The sequence below is a fragment of the Mirounga angustirostris genome, unplaced genomic scaffold (genome assembly GCF_029215605.1).
Source record: "Mirounga angustirostris isolate CCGP_5_RB_7025 unplaced genomic scaffold, mMirAng1.0.hap1 SCAF_7, whole genome shotgun sequence".
Taxonomy (NCBI): domain Eukaryota; kingdom Metazoa; phylum Chordata; class Mammalia; order Carnivora; family Phocidae; genus Mirounga; species Mirounga angustirostris.
The window spans coordinates 12,132,798-12,153,585 of NW_026991715.1; the positions used below are offsets into that span (position 1 = coordinate 12,132,798).

The following is a 20,788-nucleotide window of genomic DNA, read 5'->3' on the forward strand; positions in this document are numbered from 1 at the left end:
CAAATTTATGACGTTAAGACATGGGATGTATTAAACCAGCTTGAAGAAGAGTGTAAGCCTGTTTGGGGAATGACGCCCATAGTGAATCGTGATGAGAAAATAGTGTTTGAAAAACTGATCATCCATCTCTTGAAAGCTTTATTTTGGGGAACTTAAACTTGCACCCAATTCCTTGGGTACCACCGGGGGAAAGAGAATATCAGATTAGACAGATTATCTGACCCCAGCCCCACAAAGGTAATCATTATTTTAAAAGACATTTCACACACACACAAATCACAACTTCATTTTTGCTTATTGACTCACAGTGTTGTCGAGAAATTTATGTAGTTTTGTAGTTGATGTAGTTTTGCATAATTGAAGTCCTAATTTTCATACAGCTACATATTTTGCTTTTTTCCCTTACCATACTCCAAAGATTTCTCATGTTTTTACAGTCTTAATAATCATTTTTTATTTAGGTAGTCAGTATACGGGCTCCACATTGGTACCCCAAAATTGAAGTTCAGGTTACTAGCATTGAGAAGAAAACATAGAAGAATAGAATATAAAGGATCAGGGCAGCCTTCTTTAACAATCTACCAACCCAGAGGAATAGCTGTTTTATCCCTAGTGCCACAGTTCTATACTCCCAAGGTACAAAATTACAAAATCCCAGTTACAAAATCCCAACCAAGACGTAGCCTGAGCTGACCTGTCTCTCTTACCAAATTCAATAAGATGATGTAAATGGCCTGCAAACTGAGATGTGCACCCCCCCAGGGGATTTTCAAGGGGTAGGTGCATACTTAAGATCATTTTAAGACCACTTGTTTCTGAATCTTCAACTTGCATCTATATTATTTCCAGAAACTGATTTGCTGTTTTAGAGAATGCAGTCAAGGTGTCTCCCTGTTTCCTTTCCTAACTGTATCACCATAGCCTTATATTTTCCAAATTGCAAAAAAAGGGGGGGGGGCATAACTCTCATTCACTGAGAATCTTAAAAGGGTGCATTATTCCAGGGTGTAAAAACTTCAGGGAAACTTTGTCAGTTTTTTATCTACTTAAAATACCAGACTGTGTTGAGAAAGTATATACTTCTAATGGCTGTGTAACAAGTTCTTCTGCGAGTCATATGATTTCCAAATAATTGCTTTCAATAAAGGATGACCTTAAGATCACTAAATGAGTGTATAAATTAGAAGGAGTTCTAAGGATTGAAAAGTTCAGAACACCTTACAACCCCATCTACTTAGTAATGGTAAAAACATTCTTAGAATTTACAAAAATGAAAAACAGAAAACATTGATGCTAAACTATATCTCTTTCTTGTAAGTAGTAGTATTCAACAACAAATACATGCAGTAATTGTAAAAAAAAATACTTATGTCTAATAATTTTAAAACTTTGTAATATATTTTATATTATTTTGAATACTTGATTATTACTGATAAATATATCTCAATCTAGAAGAAAATGTTTCAGCACTTAGCCACAGGAAAATTAAAAATTGAAATTTAAATGTATATATCTTTTCATTGCAGAGAAGTATAGTAGGGTGATAGAAAAAATACATTCAAACACAGAAATACATGAAATTAGGATATAATCCTTAGGGGTGAGAATATGGAATGGAGTTATAGCGTAAAGAGAAAAATAAACTAGGCAGACTATACTGTAGGTAAAGAAGAGGCTTTTCATATATTTTTGAAATGGTGAATAGTAGGCATAATCACTATGGTGTTTACATTTTATTGGATTCATTTAAGAGACCGACTATTCCATTTTAAAATGTCAATGTTTATAGTATGCAGGAAATTGCCTCCTTTGCAACTACTTAAACTTATGATGAAAATTTTAAATGTTAACCTAAAAATATGCAAGAGGGTAAACAGTATTTCATGTAGTAAGCAGAAATGTTTGAGGACCACTAATTTTACTCATCAATCCCCTATTGGAGGTTGTCTCCATTTCTAAAGATTTTGGCAAATTTGTTCTTCTAATTTTTTTTTTTTTTAGTTTTTACTTTTCTTAAAGAATCTCAACTAAAATTCCTTTTGTTTTTTTGTTAAATGGTCTTACATTCTTTTTCGAAACACCTGCCTCCTCCCAACACTCTCTGAATGGGAAGTAAAAGGTTTTTGTTCGGTTGGGTTGGTTGGATAGGGATTGGTTTGGTTGTTAAGGCTTTGGATTCTGATTTAATCAGCAATTATTGTCTTCCTAAAAGCCTGAGAATGCTCTGGGGGCTATATACCAAGAAGAACCATGGACTCAAGTTCTAAGGAGCCTCCAGATGGTGCAGGTGGGAACTAGCGGACTGGAAAAATGGGGAGGGACCCAGAGGGATGGCACATAAAATGAGGTGCCACAGCCAGGAGCCAAGGTGAATCCTTGGTCTGCTCTGAGGGGAGTGGGGTGTCGCCTGCATCCACAGCTCTGATTCACTGGGCTTGTGGGAGACCCAACGCTTTACAGGTGTCTGTGAGGGTACCTCCCTGGGAGGCCCCCAGGATACTGGGAGCCCAGAGGCAACATCATCCCATGCCTGAAAGGGTGATGGAGACCAACTGGACTAGCAGAGAGACGGCACCCTTATTACCAGAACAACATACATTTTCAAGCGTATAGGTTTTCTTCTTTTCATGTATTGCTTTGGGATAAATTTCCAGGAGTTGGATTATGGAACTTCTTTCTGGCTTCTCGTACATACTGTCATTCTGCTTTCCCAAAGAGTTAGGCCAATCTGCGATATGAGCAGCAAAGGAGTGTGCTGAATTCACCAAACCATGCACCCACTGAAGATTACATTTTTAAAATTCCTCTAGAATGTGTAAAATGATGCATCAAATTTCCCCAAATTCGCCTGGCCACCCTTGTGATTTGGGGGTCCATATAATCTCCTGTAATTAGTAGGGTATTCTTTCTACAGTTTCCCTTCTGGGGATTTTTTTTTCTTAAGTTTATTTATTTTTTAATAATCTCTACACCCAACGTGGGGCTCGAACTCATGACCCCCATATCAAGAGTCACCCGCTCCACTGACTGAGCCTGGCAGGTGCCCCTCTTCTGGGGATTTTCAAACGTTTACTTCTTGCTGGCCTCTGCTTAAACCAGAAACTTCAGTGAAACCGTCCGCTTGCACGGTTTTGATGATCTTCATTAATTTGGTCTGATTTGGGTGAACGGAAAAATACTTTTTGTTTTCAGTAACTAACTGGGCAGCAGTTTAATTCAGAAAAGCATGAAAGGAGCCTGCTTTCATGAATACAGAAGTAACACAAAAATAGCACGTAGCCTTCCCCAGCCATTCAGAAACGCCTTTATCGTATGAGAAACCTATTTTATCAACACCGATTGATCATTTGTTTAAACAAGGTGCGAAGGATTTTATTGTTATCAATCCATTCATCGTGTGCATAGCATTGCCTGTGCATCGTGAGTCCCACTGTGTACTCGTCAGATGCTAAGTGAATACATGGATCCTTGCTTTCAAAGAACTCATGGCTGTGGGAGAAACGTAGATAAACAGATCAGAGTGAAATATGTATATAAACAACCCCGAGGGCCCAAAGGATGGAGCTGCCAACGCTCCTTGGGCGAGGCTGGGAAGGAGGTGTGGATCCTAAAGAATGAGTGGGAGTAGGCCCAGCCAAAAAGCAGTGGGAGAAGGGAGGGAGCCCAATGGAGAAAGCAGGGAGATGACCGGACACAGGTAAATGGCCCCTCCCTTCTTCCCCACTCGCCCCCACCCCCAGACACAGGGTGGTACCCTATGCAACCTCTGAATGTGCAAAATCCCAGCTCCCCTCCCTCAAAGTGCATCACAACTCACCATTTCCTAGTTGTACAACTCCACCAGAATTCACATTCTCTAGGTCGGCTGCCCTCTTGGAAGTTTCAGGAGCTCGGCCGGGTGCAAGTAATCTACTTAAAGCAAGAATACATCCAGGGGGTACTCACCTTTTACAAAGGAAACTCGTGAGCCCTGATGAATCTTACCATCACAGAAGTAAGGCAGAGCAGAATTCTTGTAGCCGGGAGCTTTCTGGATTCTCGCTGTATATTTTGGCCTAGCCTCTCTTTCCTTCCCTGAACTATGCAAAAGGAAGAGGCAGCAACTCGATCGCCAAATTCTGATCATCTCCTGGCACTGTCTCCCTCACTGGCATGGTGCCATATTCTTACTCATCACATTATCACCAGCTAGAAATCCTGCGTCATTGTAAAAGTATGTGCTTCTTTCCTCTGTTAGCCCATTTCCTGAAGTTGTCAGGGCCCTGACCCCAGCTCTCTAGGAGCAATAGATGAGAAAGATCCTGAAGAGTCTCAAGAACTGGCTTCCACCCCTTGAGAGTCTCCCCTGATACATCCCAACCCAGCTCACTCAACAATGTCCAGAAGTTCTGACACAGAAGCCCACATTTCTCAAAGAGGTGAGGATGTAATTGGTCACTCAGAGCAGGAAATCTGAGGATCTTGAAGAGCTAAAAAGAGGCTCCCAGGTGTGGGCAGATGAAAGAGGCCAGAGTCACCCCAGATATGAGGCCACTGTCAGAAGCACAGTCCTGTCCATCAAGGGCAGCTGACAATGATCCATGTGTACATGACCTTTAGTCTCAGCCCTTCTTCCTGCCCTGACCTCTGTGCCTGCCACTGCCTGGCTGCCCAGGCCTATGTGGGTAGCCACTAATCAACCAGGAATTACTGCCTCACCACTAATTCGTTGGCCTGAGCCCCAGTCTGGCAGATGCGTCCAGTAATTATCCCCCCTGAATATTTATCCATCTCACCTTTTTGCTTTTTCAGATTTTGGCATTTGAATTTCTTTTGAATATCTGAATACGTCCCTTTTTGCAAGCTAGGAAGCAGAATTAAACTAAGGCATTCTAGTCCTCTAGGGATCCAGACCGAATCTTGGCAATCTTCAGCAAAATGACATCATAATACAAGGTGCTAACAACAGGCTTCTAAACTCTAAATAATAACCACCTATCTACATTTTTTTCCCCCTTAGGAAGCAGCCAAAAGTCCAGTCCTTAAAGGCAGGATATACAAAACATCTTGATTTACAAAGGACAGAATGACCCAAATGATATGCTGGCTAATTTACGGGTGGACCAGATGCACGCTGACCAAAGACTGGTGAACAGAGAAAGTGTTTACCTTTGGGAAACTCGCTCTGAGGTTGAAAAAAGTCCTGGCTGCTGTGAATAAGAGAGCAGGTAAAAAAATATTACAGATGTACCCGCACCGACACTTGAGTTTGCCGAGGTCTTACATTAGAACGCAGAGTTCGTGATGAGTGTAGGGGGGAGATGCTTACATTGTTCTCAAAATAAATGACTAGTAGTAGGAAATTTGACCCATTGACCCATTCTTCCATTTGCCACCAGAACAAACTGCCCATGAGGATGATGTAAAAAAAAAAATGGTGAACTCCGGGGGGCGCAGTTGGTTGAGCCCCCAACTCTTGATTTTGGCTCAGGTCTGAAGACCACATCTCTCCCAGACTCCTTACAACCGCATCCAGGCCATCATGAGTGAGCCAAACAGTGGAGGATCTTATCCATCCTCGTAAGATAAAAAAGCCATCTCTACTTCCTGCAGCAGAATGGGCCTCGACATTATTGTTTCTTAGGGTATGGTGCACAGATCTTAAGAATATGGACCACCTAGGAAAGTTATTTAAGGAGAAGACTCCTGGAACACATTCTTGGAAATTCAGATTAACTAGCTTCGATGTGAAACACAAGAGTCTGCGTTTTAACAAATCCAGGAGATGATTCTTCCACCCTCTAAGTTGGAGAACATGGTCTTATGGGTTCTTGTCCAACTTTGTAAAGAGAATGTGACATCACTAGTGGGCATCCTAGCCCTGTTTCTCCCAATTACCTTAGTGTCTACTCAGTAAGACTCACTGGACAGAAAACCCAAGACAGCCATTAGCCAAGAGCAAATTCAGCCCAGGCCCAAGGATGTTGGCTATATGACTGATGGATGACCCCACTGATGCTGTAAGAATTGTTTATTGGGCAGTTTACCAACCTGGTTTACACCCTGATGAACCACACCTTAAGTGAGAAATCCTGGTGTTGAATTCTGTCGCTGCCCAGACTGATGTCACATAGGCTGAGTTCTTGTCAGTTGCAAACATATGAGACTCCACCCAATGTCTTAAGAGCCACACTTTATTAGAGAGGGAGGAGTCAGACCACTTCTAATCCAGTAGCCCAACTAGGTCCCCTGTTGCCACCCCACCCTGGGTCTAGGGCACTCCTCCCCCTTCTCCCAGCCCTGGGATCAAAGCCACCACGCCTGCCCCTAAGCCTCTGAATGGTCATCTGGTGCCTTATTTCGTAAAGAGCCTTGGAAGTGAGTTTGGCTTTCACCACCCTCACCCCTTTGGTGTTTTCACCATCTTGTCTCAGTTCCAGACTCCACTTCAAAGTTGCCTTCTCCCACACCCACTGATGCACCCCGACACGGGAGCTCCCAGGCGCCTCCTTAGACACTCAGCTGGAAGGCCTCCTACCCCCCATGCGTTGGGATGAATTATTAGTGACGATTCTCTCTCTGCCAAGGTGACGACCTAAATTCCGGGGCAGCTGCAACACCTCCGAGGTGCTCACGGCTCTAGACGCCACAGGCCACCAGCTGTCCTGCGGTGGAATCCGCTATGTCCCAGCCTAAAACTGTGTAAGATGGATCCCCCTGAGGATCAGCCCCACCTCATTTCCCATCCCTGTGACTTCCTGAGCACCGAGGGACCCTGTCCACTGGTTCTGGGTCTCCACCCCATCTTTAGGTCCTTCCTGCAAGGGCCTGGCAGGGTTCACTGCTGACCTCTCTCGAAAGAGGCCAGGGCTACAACAGTCACTTTCCCTGACCCCTCCCACTTGCTTCTGGCTTCTTTCTCCTGCCACCTCCTGGTACCTCCAGCGTGAACTTGTGCTGACCCCCACCCTGAGCTCAACCCTGACGCTGAGGATTCTGTTCCTTTGACTCTTGCTGAAGCCATCGTGAACACACCTTCCAACTCCCCATACTTCTGCTTGGAAACACTCTGGCCACTGGCTGCTGGGATCGTTAACCGAAGCTGCTGTGTTTCCTCATAACAGCGGCTCCTGTCTGGCTCTTCTTTTGGCATTAATCTCTGCCACCAAGTTGTTAGTTCTTCAAAGCCTGGCCACGCTGGTAGGTGGGCGCCATGCTAAGTCTCAGCCTCCCTTCCTGCCCCCGAATGGCCAGAGTAGCCTACTGTTCTCACAAGCCCATCTTGGGTCATGGGTCCTGGTCAGGAGGGGAGAAGGCCCTAAAGTGTCCGTTTTGTGAGCTCCGTGCTCTTGTGGAGGGCCCTTGAGGAACTGTCTGAAGACTACATTTGTGGTAGATCTGTGTTATAAATGGAAGTTTCCCCCTCGAGAAGGACAGATTGAATCCTCGGGAGCAGGCTAGCTGATGTGTCCTTGAAGTGGTGCATCCATCCTACTTAGGCTCATGACAATCGGTCAGTTTTCTAGGCTTTGTTGTACTTTGGCTAAATCAGTTTGCTATTTATTTTATTTTATTTTATTTTATTTTATTTTATTTTATTTATTTTATTTTATTATTTTATATTTTATTTTATTTTATTTTTTTATTTTATTTTATTTTACTTTATTTTACTTTATTTTACTTTACTTTACTTTACTTTACTTTTTACTTTACTTTACTTTACTTTACCTTTTACTTTACTTTACTTTACTTTACTTTACTTTACTTTACTTTATTATTTGACCTAAGGGTTCTCCCAGGCCTTTCGGACAGGCTTCAATTCCTTAGTCTACAGCACGCAGTCCAAGAACACCCACAACCCCTCACCTTCTAGGTCCCTCCCCACTGCAAGTAACTCTCTGATTAGTCATTCATGGAGGATAGGTATATTTTGCCCATACATTCATTCACTGCTTCCCTTGGTCTCTTCGTCTCTCAACATGTATTTTGTGCTGATATGCACTATGCCCAGCAACGAGACCTGGGACACAGAGCGCATGAGCAAGATCGCGTCCTACATGTCCTCCTGGAGCATCAGGAGTATCTCACGTGGGCTGGGGGAGGCTGGGGGTAGAGCTCTCCGGAGGCTGTGACGGTTAGAGCTGTCACAGAAGAAGAGGTGAAGGAAGTTCCAGGAAGAGTGAAAGACGCAGAGGCAAGAGAGGGCCTGGCTGCTGAGGAACTGACAGAAGTTCCATGTAGCTAGGAAACAACCCAGACAGGGGAGTGGTGAGAAGTGAAGGGAGAATTTGGAAGGAGTCAGGGCATGGAGCAGCTTGGAAAACCACGCAAGAGAAGCTGAACTCGATGAGGCCGTGCAACTTTCCTGAGCAGGCCAGGCAGGCCCACGTTTAGCCTCTGCTAGCCTAAAGGCTGCCAAGTAACCATCGACTTCTGTTTCTACTGAGAGCAAGCTGGACGTGATGCTAAAAACGCCTGGCTAAGTCACTGGCTCCACAGCCAAGGGGTGGTCCCGAATACAAGTCTTTCACCCAGATCTCAAGGTCTGCTTTCCAGATCAGCGAGTCAAAAGGCCTGATTTGTCCATGTTATGTTCCACTTTACTCTCAAACAACAAGATGCAGATAAAGAAGCCCACACCCGAACTCTAATCCACGACAACACACAGATAAAGAAGCCCACACCCAATCTCTAATCCACAACACCCAAACTCTAATCCAGTGCATCTATCTATTCAGTAGGTTCTGGGGCTAGAATCCCTTATTATTCCTGCCCAGGAATGTGGTGTGGGTGTTCTTGGACTGGGTGCTGTAGACAATATCCAGGGTGTGGGGTTCTGGGGGGTAAAACCACCAGACTGGGTCCCCTAGTTAGAATCATGTACCTCACTGCTAAGTCTGAGTCTATTTCTACATCAGGCACCACACAGAACCAGTGGCAGGAAGACTCAGCCTCTGCCCGAGTTCCCAGACCAAACCAGATGTGGGGCAGGCAGATCCCAACCCCCGTCACCTACTCATCAGAAGGGAAGCCCCGACCTCCAGGAAGGGATGTGTGAGCCGAGACCCGAAAGGAGGGGTCAAAGTTGTAGCCACGCGTAGAGGCGGGAGTAGAGGTTCCAGAAATATGGAACCGGGCGTTCGTTCTGCCACTGACAATAACAGTGAGCATTTATATCTTGTTTCTCTGTGGAAGGGGCTGTGCAGAAAAGCTTGAGGCTGGTTGCTTTATTGATTTTCCTAACGCTGGAAGCGCTGGGACACAGATGGGGAAACTGAGGGATGGAGCAGTGGAGTAACTTGGACGAAATCGCACGACCAGTCGGCCAGTGGCAAGTGGAGTCGGTATCCGGACAGTCTCACCGCAGAACCCAAGCTCTTGACCATGGACCATGGTCCTCCTGCTCATGCCGACCCTGTCCCGGCCTCCCTGTTCTGTGAACCAGTGCATCCCCTCCTGCCACCTCTTCTGTGTTGTGCTTCAGCCCATTGGAGTAGGATTTCATTCATTTGCTATTGAAAGATTTTTGAACAACAGGAACAATGAAACAGAATGAATGGCGATACACACTTAGGAAGGAGAAACACAGGATGTCTGCGAGCGAGCACGACAGGGGCCTGACGGGTATTCTCAGGGGTCAGGGTGGGCTGCCCTGAGGAAAGGACATTTGACGAGAAAGCTGGAGGAAAAACAGTCAACCGGTGGGAATGAGCAAAGCCGGGACAAAGGGTGGTCTGGGGGTGGGGGCGGGGGGCAGGGCGGGAGCAAACATCATTTGATCAAGGGCCTGTTGCAAAGTTAAAAGCAAAAAAGAAAAGATGTGATGAGCACTGGGTCAACTATTGAACACTACATCTGAGACTAAAGTATGTACTGTATGTTGGCTAATTGAATTTAAATTTTTTTAAAAAAGAAAGAAAAGATAAAGAGCTCAAGGCACTTGGGAAAGTCAAACATGAGTGGAACGTAGTGGAGGAGGGAGTCAGGGTGGGACAAGCCGCAGGAGTACGCAAAGCCAGCCCACCATCCCCCTCACTCCACCCTCAGGAAATGTCCAGACAGACTCGTGATGGAGGCAAAGGAGGTCTCGCTGGGCCGAGAATTAACCTGGTGATGAATGCGGTCCTGGTGCTTCGCAGGGTGGTCCTATTAATCCTTGCAGATGGAGGCATTCATGCCCTAACTCCCTACAATTGCTCTTGCCTCCTTCAGCTCATGTTCCCCTCTGCTGGTCAGAGAGGAATGCACGTAGATCATGCCGCTCCTCTGCGCTCAGGGGCTTCCCGCTGCTCTTAGGGAGAAGGCTACAGACGGTGATGTGGTTTACAAGGCCCTCCAGGATCCGGTCTCCACTTGCCCCACGTCCTTGGTTCTTACCATTCTCCTCCTCCAAGCCTTCCTTCCCGCCATCTTGGTTTCGCGACCCTGCATCTCTGACACACTCTTGCTCAGCACTTGGCTTCAGGCCTCACGCACAACCCTTTCCAAGTGAATGCCTACTTCACCATGCTGCCTGGAGGCCTCTTAATGGTCCTCTGCACTTTCTCTACCTTGAAAGGCTAATTTGGAGCGTGTAGTCCCATACGTGCTCCTCGCTGCGGTCAGGCCTTGGTTACCGTCAGCTCATCTGTGCGCTCCATGGGCCTGTGCCCCATCCCCTCGTGTTACCTGGTGCCGAGCAGCCATGCCAGGAACACAAGACACATGCAACAACTATTTGCCCGATTTCTCCTGTGATGCTGTGTGCTCTAGGAGGTGGAGGGGAGAGAATGGTAGAAGAACAAAGAATTTCTGCAAGTGTCTCTGTAACAATAGTGTTGTTCATGGAGACCAGTTTCTCCTCATCATCAAGAAATTGCTTGAATGGGGGCGACTGGGTGGCTCAGTTGGTTAAGCATCTGCCTTCAGCTGCAGGTCATGATCCCAGGGTCCCGGGTTCAAGCCCCACATCAGGCTCCTTGCTCAGCGGGGAGTCTGCTCCTCCCTCTGCCTGCCGATCACCCTGCTTGTGGTCTCTCTCTGACAAATAAATAAAATCTTTTAAAAAAATAAATAAGAATTTGCATGAGTGAAGAATTTTGAGAATGACTTCCTCTGAAGAGAACACAGGTCATTTCTAGAAGGTCTTCTAAAACTCTGCACTCTCCTTGCCTCCAGGCCCAGATTGTGTGCCTGCCACATTTTTTTTTAAAGATTTTATTTATTTATTTGAGAGAGAGAATGAGATAGAGAGAGCATGAGAGGGGGGGAGGGTCAGAGGGAGAAGCAGACTCCCCGCTGAGCAGGGAGCCTGATGCGGGACTCGATCCCAGGACCCTGGGATCATGACCTGAGCCAAAGGCAGACACTCAACGACTGAGCCACCCAGGCGCCCCATTGTATTGCTTTTGATGTAGACCATGCAGTTGTTTGGGCAAAGGTGCAGAAAAAGTTTATTCACAGTTGAAGAAAAGCACAGATATATTCCATAGAAAGCACTGGCTGTCTTGCTCATATTCTGCATAATGCTGCTCGAATAGCACGTGATGTTCTTTCTAATGACACTATCATGGCACTGTTATGAAACTGTTCTCTTACCTCAGCATTTATACTAATGCTGTGAGCAGCATTATACTCTTTGTACTGAGCAATTAAAGATACTATGACTTTGTTGGCATTATTTAAATCTCTCAAAACAGCTACTGGCTCTCTAACAAACACATGTGAAGGAATTCTCAGTTTATCACTTGAATTATAACATCATACTTTAATTATGAAGAAAAGGAATCCTACTTTCTGGTTGAGTTTTTTTTTTTTTAAGATTTTATTTATTTTTTATTTGAGACAGAGAGAATGAGAGAGAGAGCATGAGAGGGGGGAGGGTCAGAGGGAGAAGCAGACCCCCTGCCGAGCAGGGAGCCCGATGCGGGACTCGATCCAGGGACTCCAGGATCATGACCTGAGCCGAAGGCAGTTGCTTAACCAACTGAGCCACCCAGGCGCCCTGCCTGCCACATTTTTACAACATTCCTAAGGCTACTAAGTTTGGGGAGTTAGCACACCTGCCAGATGACAAGAACACAGGCGTCACAGGCAGATAATTCAGTTCAACACCCGTGTGTGGCCCATACGAGGTGCAAGATAAGACAGAGTCCCTCTCCTCGGGACCCGGCAGTCTGGTGTGGGTGACAGACACGTGAACAGGTAATTTGAATTTAATGGGCAAGCTTTGAGAAAAGTATACAGAGCACTACGGAGGCAACCGCCTCCGACTAATCATGTGTCCAAACAGCAATAGCGCTTGGAGCCTCGGTTTCCCCAACTGTACAACAGGCTGCACGTTCCTACTGCCAGGGGCTTGCTTTGAGAACTGAACGAGCTAACACTTGTCAAACACTCAATAGAGTGTTCTGCACCCAGGGGGGACTCGAGAAGGAGTATCCATTAGATCATCGTAATAAGGCCAGCCCCGGAGTTCTCGTCCTGTCTCTGCTGACCAAACACGTGTGCGTCTCCAGCCACACACTGAATCCTCACAGGCCCTTACGCGCTGTCATAACTGCAACAATGACCCACTGTCACGCTTGCCAACCAGAAGTGACAGTTATATTAGCACGAGTCCACGACTGCTCCTCGAGAAATGCCCCAGAGAACATTCAGGGCTGACAGTGGGTCCAGACCATTGTTTTTTTTTTTTTTTTTTTAAGATTTTATTTATTTATTTGAGAGAGAGAGAATGAGAGAGAGCGAGCACATGAGAGGAGGGAGGGTCAGAGGGAGAAGCAGACTCCCCGCCGAGCAGGGAGCCCGATGCGGGACTCGATCCCAGGAGTCCGGGATCATGACCTGAGGCAAAGGCAGTCGCTTAACCAACTGAGCCACCCAGGCGCCCCAGACCATTGTTTTAATGCGAGAAGAATGAAATGTCCACATTATCGCTGTCACGTCTCCCCACTGTCCTCTCCTCACTCTGTCCACTAGTCCATTTTCTGCTCTGTTGCTAATGTGATCCCTGGCCTGCTAGTCCAACACCATAATCCCCTCCACTCTATCCAGAAATCTCAAAGATTCCCTCTGAATCAGAATCAGATTCGTGATTGGGTTCTAGGTTTCACTTACTAGGTGGTCCCTACCTTGGCTCGGTCTGCTGCAGATCATTAGAGATCTCTCTTTTTTGCCTCTATCAGCCTTCTTGTGACTTTGTCCAAGGGTCCCACTCAAGACGGATTTGCATGGATGGGAGTGCTCTTCAGCGTTATAGGATTTAAATTAATACCACTGCCGAAATTCTCCCCAAAGAGGCTTCCATGTGCTAGGCGCTGTGCCGAAAGTAGGTTGTGGTGATTTGTTATTTTAATATTAAGAAGTTAACTACCCAAATGCAAATGAGATTCAGTTGGCTTCTTGTTATTGATGAGATTTGACTATTTTAGAGAAGCCCTGGCTTAAGGAAATGTGAGAGGACTTTGTTTAAAGCATTGATTGTAAACTTTTTTTTCAGTTCTTTGATTTCCTCATGTTTCGTTCTTGAGATAATCATCTATTAGATGACCTTTCCCGGTGGATGCTCCTTACTTCAAGAAGTCATCGTCTTATGAGTATGAGCTCACTGCTGGGGCAATGACTCATAACCTGACATGTGGTGGTTAATATCTCTGTGCTTAAAAACTGGGGTATCATTTTATTAGCTTTATAAACATGTGGGTTGTAGTATGCTTATCAATATATCATGTGTTCCTATGTATCTGCCATAAATTCCTCAAGATACCTGAAATGTGGGCTACACAAACAATCATATCATTGCTTCGGGAGGCAGCATTCTAGGAATGACCTCCAATGACCCTCACCCTGAGGGCAGAACCAAGAGTCAGGAGGGAAAAACCAAGAGACTGGAGAGTGAAACACAGAGTCAGGGAAGATTACTTCCAACCCCTGAAACCCAATGAAGTTGGCCCAGCTGGATGTAAAAACTGCTTTAGGCTGGGGCGCCCGGGTGGCTCAGTCAGTTAAGTGTCTGCCTTCGGCTCAGGTCCTGATCTCAGGGTCCTGGGATCGAGTCCCGCTGTTGGGCTCCCTGCTCCGTGGGAAACCTGCTTCTGCCCCTCCCCCTGCTCATTCTCTCGCTCTCTCTCAAATAAAAAATCTTTTAAAAAAACTGCTTTAGACTGATAGTTCTTATGTGCCTTCATTTACCCCCTTGTTGAACAGAAATGCCCGTAACTGTCATTTCCTGCCCAAGCTGCCCCTAGGGCACGTGGGGGTAGATAACTTGTCTCTTTAATTTCACAGATCCACAAATACAAAGGAATTATGCTCAGAACTCATTATATCCAGGAGGTTGATCAGCATCTGATTCAGATGATGAATATTTTGGACTTCTGAGCTGACCATTTTTGGATGAGATTTGGGACTTTGAACTGACGCTACAAAGGGATATAAAGCCCCCAGAAACCTTTGGAGGAGGTGTGTGTATTTTGCATGTGGGACAGACGTGAATGATTGGGGGTCGGAGGGTGGACTGAAGTAGTCAGAATCCTCCCTACCCCCTGGCCAGTGTCCCTCAACCTTGCACAAATCTCACCTTTGTGAGATGTGTGAGTGCGACGAGATGTCGCTCCCATGATTACAGGACATTAAATATCCACCGGGAGATTATGCAGCCAGGCTTCATCTCATTACACGAGCCCTTTCCAAGCAGAGCTTCCTCTGGCTGGTGGAAATCAGAGCAATTTGAAATCAGAGAGAGTCAAAGCAAGAGAGCATGTGACTCAAGGGAGAGTCTCCCTGGCCTCGACAGCTTCTGTTGCTTCCGTGTTTCCAGACTGCCTATGAAAGGGAAGGCCAGTGGTATCTGGGAGTGGATAGTCATACCCGGCTGCTAGCAAGAAAATGAGGACCTCAGTCCTAGAGACAAAGGGAACTGAATTCTGCCAACACCCATGAATGAGCTTGGAAGCAGATTCTTCCTCCAGGGGAGGGAGCCTGCACCTAGCTGATACTCTTGAGTTCAGCCCTCTGCAGCTCTGAGCAGGGGACCCGGCTCTCCTCTCTGGACCACGGACACGCAGAACTGGGAGCTGACAAGTGGGTGTTTCCTTATGACATTCATTGTGGCAATTTATTATGCAGCAAGAGAAAACTAACACAATTCTTTTTTTTTTTTTTAAGATTTTATTCATTTTTAGAGAGAGAGAGAAAAAATGAGCAGTGGGGGAGGGGCAGGGGGAGAGGGAGAAGCAAGCTCCCCACTGAGCAGGGAGCCCAACTCAGGGCACAATCCCAGGACCCTGGGATCATGACCTGAGCCAAAGGCAGACGCTTAACTGACTGAGCCATCCAGGCGCCCCAAAACTAACACAATTCTTAAATACGCCTTGACTCTGCTCAATCTAAGTTTGCCTTTGCAGAACTCAAGTCAGTTATTACTCAATACATCCATTACTCATTGTCCTGAAGTTATGATGACTCAACAGCTAATAAGCACATATCTCCACTTCCAAACTCAATCAAATCACACAATTCCATGTGCCTGAAATCCCCCAGGGAAGATCTAATTCGTTATCATAATCCCAGCAGTGGAACTGAACGAAGTCAGCATTCTGTAGGTGAGAAGTTCCCTGAAGGACCTGAGTGACCACAGAACATGGCAGGTCACCAACGGTTGATGCCAACAGAAAAGAGGGTGGCAGGCACCTCAAGTCACGTGGGTGCGGGAGGCAGGCTGGAGGTAAGGCCCAGAGAAGACGTTTCAAAGATTCAGAGCCCCAGGTAAGATGTTAGGGAAACAAAGGCTCAGGGACATGAGCAAAGAGCCTGCAAAACTGGTCAGGAAGCAGCCTAGGAAGACTGAAGCTGACCTGGGGACTAGCCACAGGTGGAGACCTCACGCTGATTCACACCCCGAAGTGACCTCATCATGGTGAAAGGTTAGACCTGAAAGGAGGAAGATACAGCCCACGGAGGGGGGCTTTCAAGAGATAGATATTTACCAAGACAGCGAAGGTTTTTGAAGTGTGGTCCCTGGATCAGAAGTCTCAGCACCCCTGGGAACTTGCTGGAAATGTACATTCTCCAGGGCTACCTGTGACCTAAGGAATCAGAAACTCTCGGGTGTAGGGCTCAGCAACTGGCATTTTAACGCACCCCCCGGGGCATTCTGGTGCGCAATAAAGTTTGAGAACCATACATTGGTGTCTTCACCCTTACTTTCCACTGACAAGCAACTTGAGGTCCGCAGAGCCAAGCCATTACCTCGCTACCTCTGTTTTCCCACTAAAGCCTTTCTGTCGGGACACATGGAAGGGGAAGGGAGCAGTCAAATGCTATTCATTTTGCTTTTCATCTTGAGCATATCCTGAAGCAGACGCGTTGAGCTGAATGCATGCATATCAATTCAAGACAGGTTTATAGGGGATTATAAATGATTACTACAGGAACAAGTCTACACGGAATATGATCCAGAAGAGAAGGGGGGAGAAAATGAACAAGTAGCAACTGACTATGGCCAGGCACAAAACAAAAAAGCAAAGAAATGCGAAAGCTCGAAGGTAATCCTCACCCTTGAGATCTCTCGCATGAAAAACAAAAAGATATTGTAACACAGGTGTTTAGTTTCTCTGAATGAAGAAAAGGGTTCTTGCAATGAAGATGAAATAAGAAATAAAATCCTGCCTTAGTTAAAATCACACATATGAGTAGTGCTGTTATGCGTGTGAACGACAGTGTTGTGTCTATTTTGCACACATCTACTCAGCAATCATCTATTCCTTTTATTATCCAAGTACTATCTTAAAAGTTTTTTCAGAAGTGACATTTACTAAAATGCTTTTATTAAGCGTCTCCTTGAATAGCTCCTACGTGATGTATTTCCCAACTTGCAATCCAGAATCGAATTGCAGCTTTAATTGTAATTATGACTCCTATGTCTTCATGGTTTACTATTCGTTTGCAAGTAGACATGTGGCTCTAAAATATTTCTAGAACTGGGCGCCTGGGTGGCTCAGTCAGTTAAGTGTCTGCCTTCAGCTCAGATCATGATCCCAGGGTCCTGGGATCGAGTCCTGCACTGGGCTCCTTGCTTAGCAGAAACCCTGCTTCTCCCTCTCCCTCTGTTGCTCTCCCTGCTTATGCTCTCTCGCTCTCTCTGTCAAATAAATAAATAAAATCTTTTAAAAATAAAATATTTCTAGAACTGAGAACTGAATTCACACTGACTAAAGCTCATCTGTGACTTACAATACCATTCTCCGTACGTTAATTAACAAGTTAGTACCATGGTCTTTTGTCATCTCTTGTTAAATATATATACAAGAATAAATACAAAGAGAAACCAATGACAGTCAAAGGATTTTCCAAAAGGTAACACTGGATTTTTTTTTTTTTTAACCAGGCATGACAAATGAGATTTGACTGCCAAAAACTCAGTGTGGATGAATAGCACACGTAGTAAGAATTCCTTTTTTATCTTTGGTACCAGGATGAAGGATATGGCCAGTCTATAACCTTCTGAGGAAAGATTTTCCTGTTCTTGGTGGGGTATTCCCAACCTAACCTCCTTAAACCAGCTAAAGAGAATTCTAGAATTTCCCCAACATGAACCATTAAGAGAAAGCACGGCATTTTGCTCCCTTTATATGAAAGCACCCTCACCTTACTGCTTTTCATTCTGAATTTCAAAACATAGCATTACACGAAGAAGGGCATGTGTGTGTCTTCTACTGTTACACTGAGAAAGAACAGAAAAGACAGCCCCTGACACCCAGAAGCTTGCCTTACACTCACAGTGAGGCCGGGCTACTCCCCATGAGACATCAACCATCTCACCCAACATCCCCCTCAGCCAATGTCACTCTAAGATCATGATAGACTGGAAACAAAATAAGGCCCCTCCATAATTTTGCCTAAGCAGAGACAGCAATAAAGTCAGTGTGTCACCTAGAAAATACCCAACATCTCACTTGGCTAAGCTGGACTGACTGCTACTTATTAGCCAAGTGCAACTTTATCCTTGTTTTAACCTCCCCTCTCTCTAGATAGGATTTATTGATTCCCAATTACAGAATTGGCCCTGCTTTCTTACAGCATTTGACCTAGGACAAAGCCCCGCCTTTTTTTTAGATTCCCCACCCCCTGCAAATTACCCACCCAAAATCCCAATCCTGTAACAGGTTCTTTTTTTTTTTTTTTTTAAGATTTTTATTTATGTATTTGAGAGAGCCAACGAGAGAGAGTACAAGCGGTGGGCAGGGGGTGGGGATGGGGTTTGGGGGGGCACAGAGGGAAAAGCAGGCTCCTCACTGAGCAGGGAGCCCGATGCGGGGCTCGATCCCAGGACCCTGGGATCATGACCTGAGCCGAAGGCCAACGCTTCATCGACTGAGCCACCCAGATGCCCCTAACAGGTTCTTTCAAATAGGCTTTTACTGAATGAAACGCTCCATCGTTCCCAAAGAGGTGTGTTCTCCGACTCTGCGGCGGGCAATAAACCCAACCTGTCTAACTACTGGTGCATTTGTTTCCCTCATAAACAACAGAAATGTGTTCCTTACAGTTCTGGGGGCTAGAAGTCTGAGATGGGGGTGCCAGCGCGGTGGAACTCGGGGGAGAGCCCTCTTCTGAGTTGCAGCCTGCTGACCTCTCACTATATCCTAACAGGGCAGAGAGTAGAGCTGCAGGGGCATTCCTGACGGTCAGTCAGGATGCCCATGATCCTTTAATGCCAATCATAGAAGGAGTCTGGAAAGCAACGAATGACTGATGCAGTGACTCATCTAATGGTTTGATACGCTGTGCTCATTCACCTAGTTGTTACTCTGCACTGTTTAATCCCTTAAGAAGTCAGATGGCATTGACTATTTGCTTTATACATTACATACATGCTTAGATCTGGTCAATTTAGTTACTAAAAAAGAAAGAAGAGGGGCGCCTGGGTGGCTCAGTTGGTTAAGCGTCTGCCTTCGGCTCAGGTCATGATCTCAGGGTCCTGGGATCGAGCCCCTCCATCGGGCTCCTTGCTCAGTGGGGAACCTGCTTCTCCTTCCGCCGGCCACTCCCCCTGCTCGTGCTCTGTCGCTCTCTGTCAAATAAATAAATAAAATCTTAAAAAAAATAAAAATGAAAGAAAACTCCATATTATACTAATGATCAAATGCTACAAAATAGAAATCATGCTAACTTTGACCAAAAAGATTATAATAGCCTCTATTACTGAGCACTTACTACATGCAAATATTATACTAAGTGCTTCATACAATTTAGCTCATCTAAAACTCAATAAATAGGCTGTATCTATGACTAACAGAATGACCAAGTAAAAGTGGTTTAAAAAATGTAGAAAATGTATTATTCACGGTGCCCACAGAGCTCCATGATGTTATTGGCACAAGGACGGCTTTGCTTTCTGTCTTTTCTGAAGTTTTCCTCAGTGTGTCAATGGCATCCCTCTTTTTGACCGCAAGCTGGCTAGAGTCGTATTGGGCTTCACACCACATAAAATGAAAGGGAAGGGGCAGGAGGAGAGGGAGAGAGAGAATCCCAAGTCGGCTCCACACCCAACACGGATCCCGATGTGGGGCTTGATCCCACCACCCTGAGATCACGACCGGGGCCAAAATCAAGAGTCAGACGCTTGACTGACTGAGCCACCCAGGGGCCCCCTAGCTTTAATTTGTATTAGAGAAGAACTGTTCCTCCCACTGAGTTGCATTGGGTCATCTGTCCAGACCCTAGTCACAAAGTGGCAACTGAGAACATGAATATCTAGAGTTTTCAGCCTCAGTACTTGGAGGTGGGCTCCATCAGCAAGGGAGGGAGAGGAAGTAGCTATCAGGTAGGAAGAGGCAGCACTTTCACAGGTGTTATAATTATCTCCATCTTACAGAAGCGTTAAGTTTGAGCTTAAAGAGGTGAGGTAATTGACCCACAGCGACCCGGGTAGAACGTGCATTGCTAGAATTCGAATCTAGCTCTGCAGCATTCCAAAGCCTGGGATGCCATGTCAGACGGACCCAGGTTTGTAGCTCAACTTTGCGTCTTTTCGTTGGTGACTTCGTACTACAATTATTGTCCTAACCTCCTCCGTATAAGTGAATAGTAAGCCGATAACGTACAAGTGCTGAGCACAGTGCCTGGTCCTGTCATCACTGTCTTTGTCATCAGTCAGCAGCATTATTACCAAAGGGTACCGAGGATGCCCCCCACTGGGTGGAATTTCTAGGTGGTTGTTCAAAGTCCAAGAGCTCCTCTTCTGTCTTCCACGGTACCTGGTATGAGGCATTTACTCTGTTGCTGTGGCCATACTTCCTGGCTTGTGTCTTTCACTCATATGAACGCTCCTTGCGAACAGAGACCACATCTTACTTATCTTCCTATTTTCAGCCTCTTGCACAATGTTTGGCGTGTGGTATGTGCTCAGTAAGAGATTTTGAATGGTGGTGAGGGTAGGAATAGCTCTCTATTCAACACTTGGGAACTAGGAGTCCTATTTCTCAACCTTAGAAAAATCCTCACTTCCCAGAAAAATATGCGATTACAAATATCTTATACAGGGACGTCTAAATGACAGGCTCAGCACTGAATGGAACTACGTATGTTCAGAGAAAAATTCTTCTTGAAGATTTTATTATTTGAGAGAGAGAGCATGGGCAGGGAGGAGAGGGAGAAGCAGACTCCCTGTGAGCAGGGAGCCTGACACGGGGCTCGATCCCAGCATCCTGAGATCATGACCTGAGCCGAAGGCAGACTGCTTAACCGACTGAGCCACCCAGGCGCCCCTTTTTTGTTCAGAGAAAATTTTTATCCTCCCGAATCCACAAATGGAAAGGCTACTATT

At 45.7% G+C, this 20,788-nt stretch overlaps 1 protein-coding gene across 4 annotated transcripts in view; it reads right to left on the reverse strand.

The window, feature by feature from the left end:
* Nucleotides 1–20,788, reverse strand: part of TICAM2 (TIR domain containing adaptor molecule 2) — a 63,241-nt gene that overhangs the window by 2,068 nt on the left and 40,385 nt on the right. For all 4 annotated transcript variants that reach the window (XM_064595799.1, XM_064595798.1, XM_045891130.3 and 1 more), the window contains one exon: nt 1–20,788. This exon is cut by the window's right edge and continues 9,858 nt beyond it. The gene's annotated coding sequence lies outside the window, so the exon portion shown is untranslated.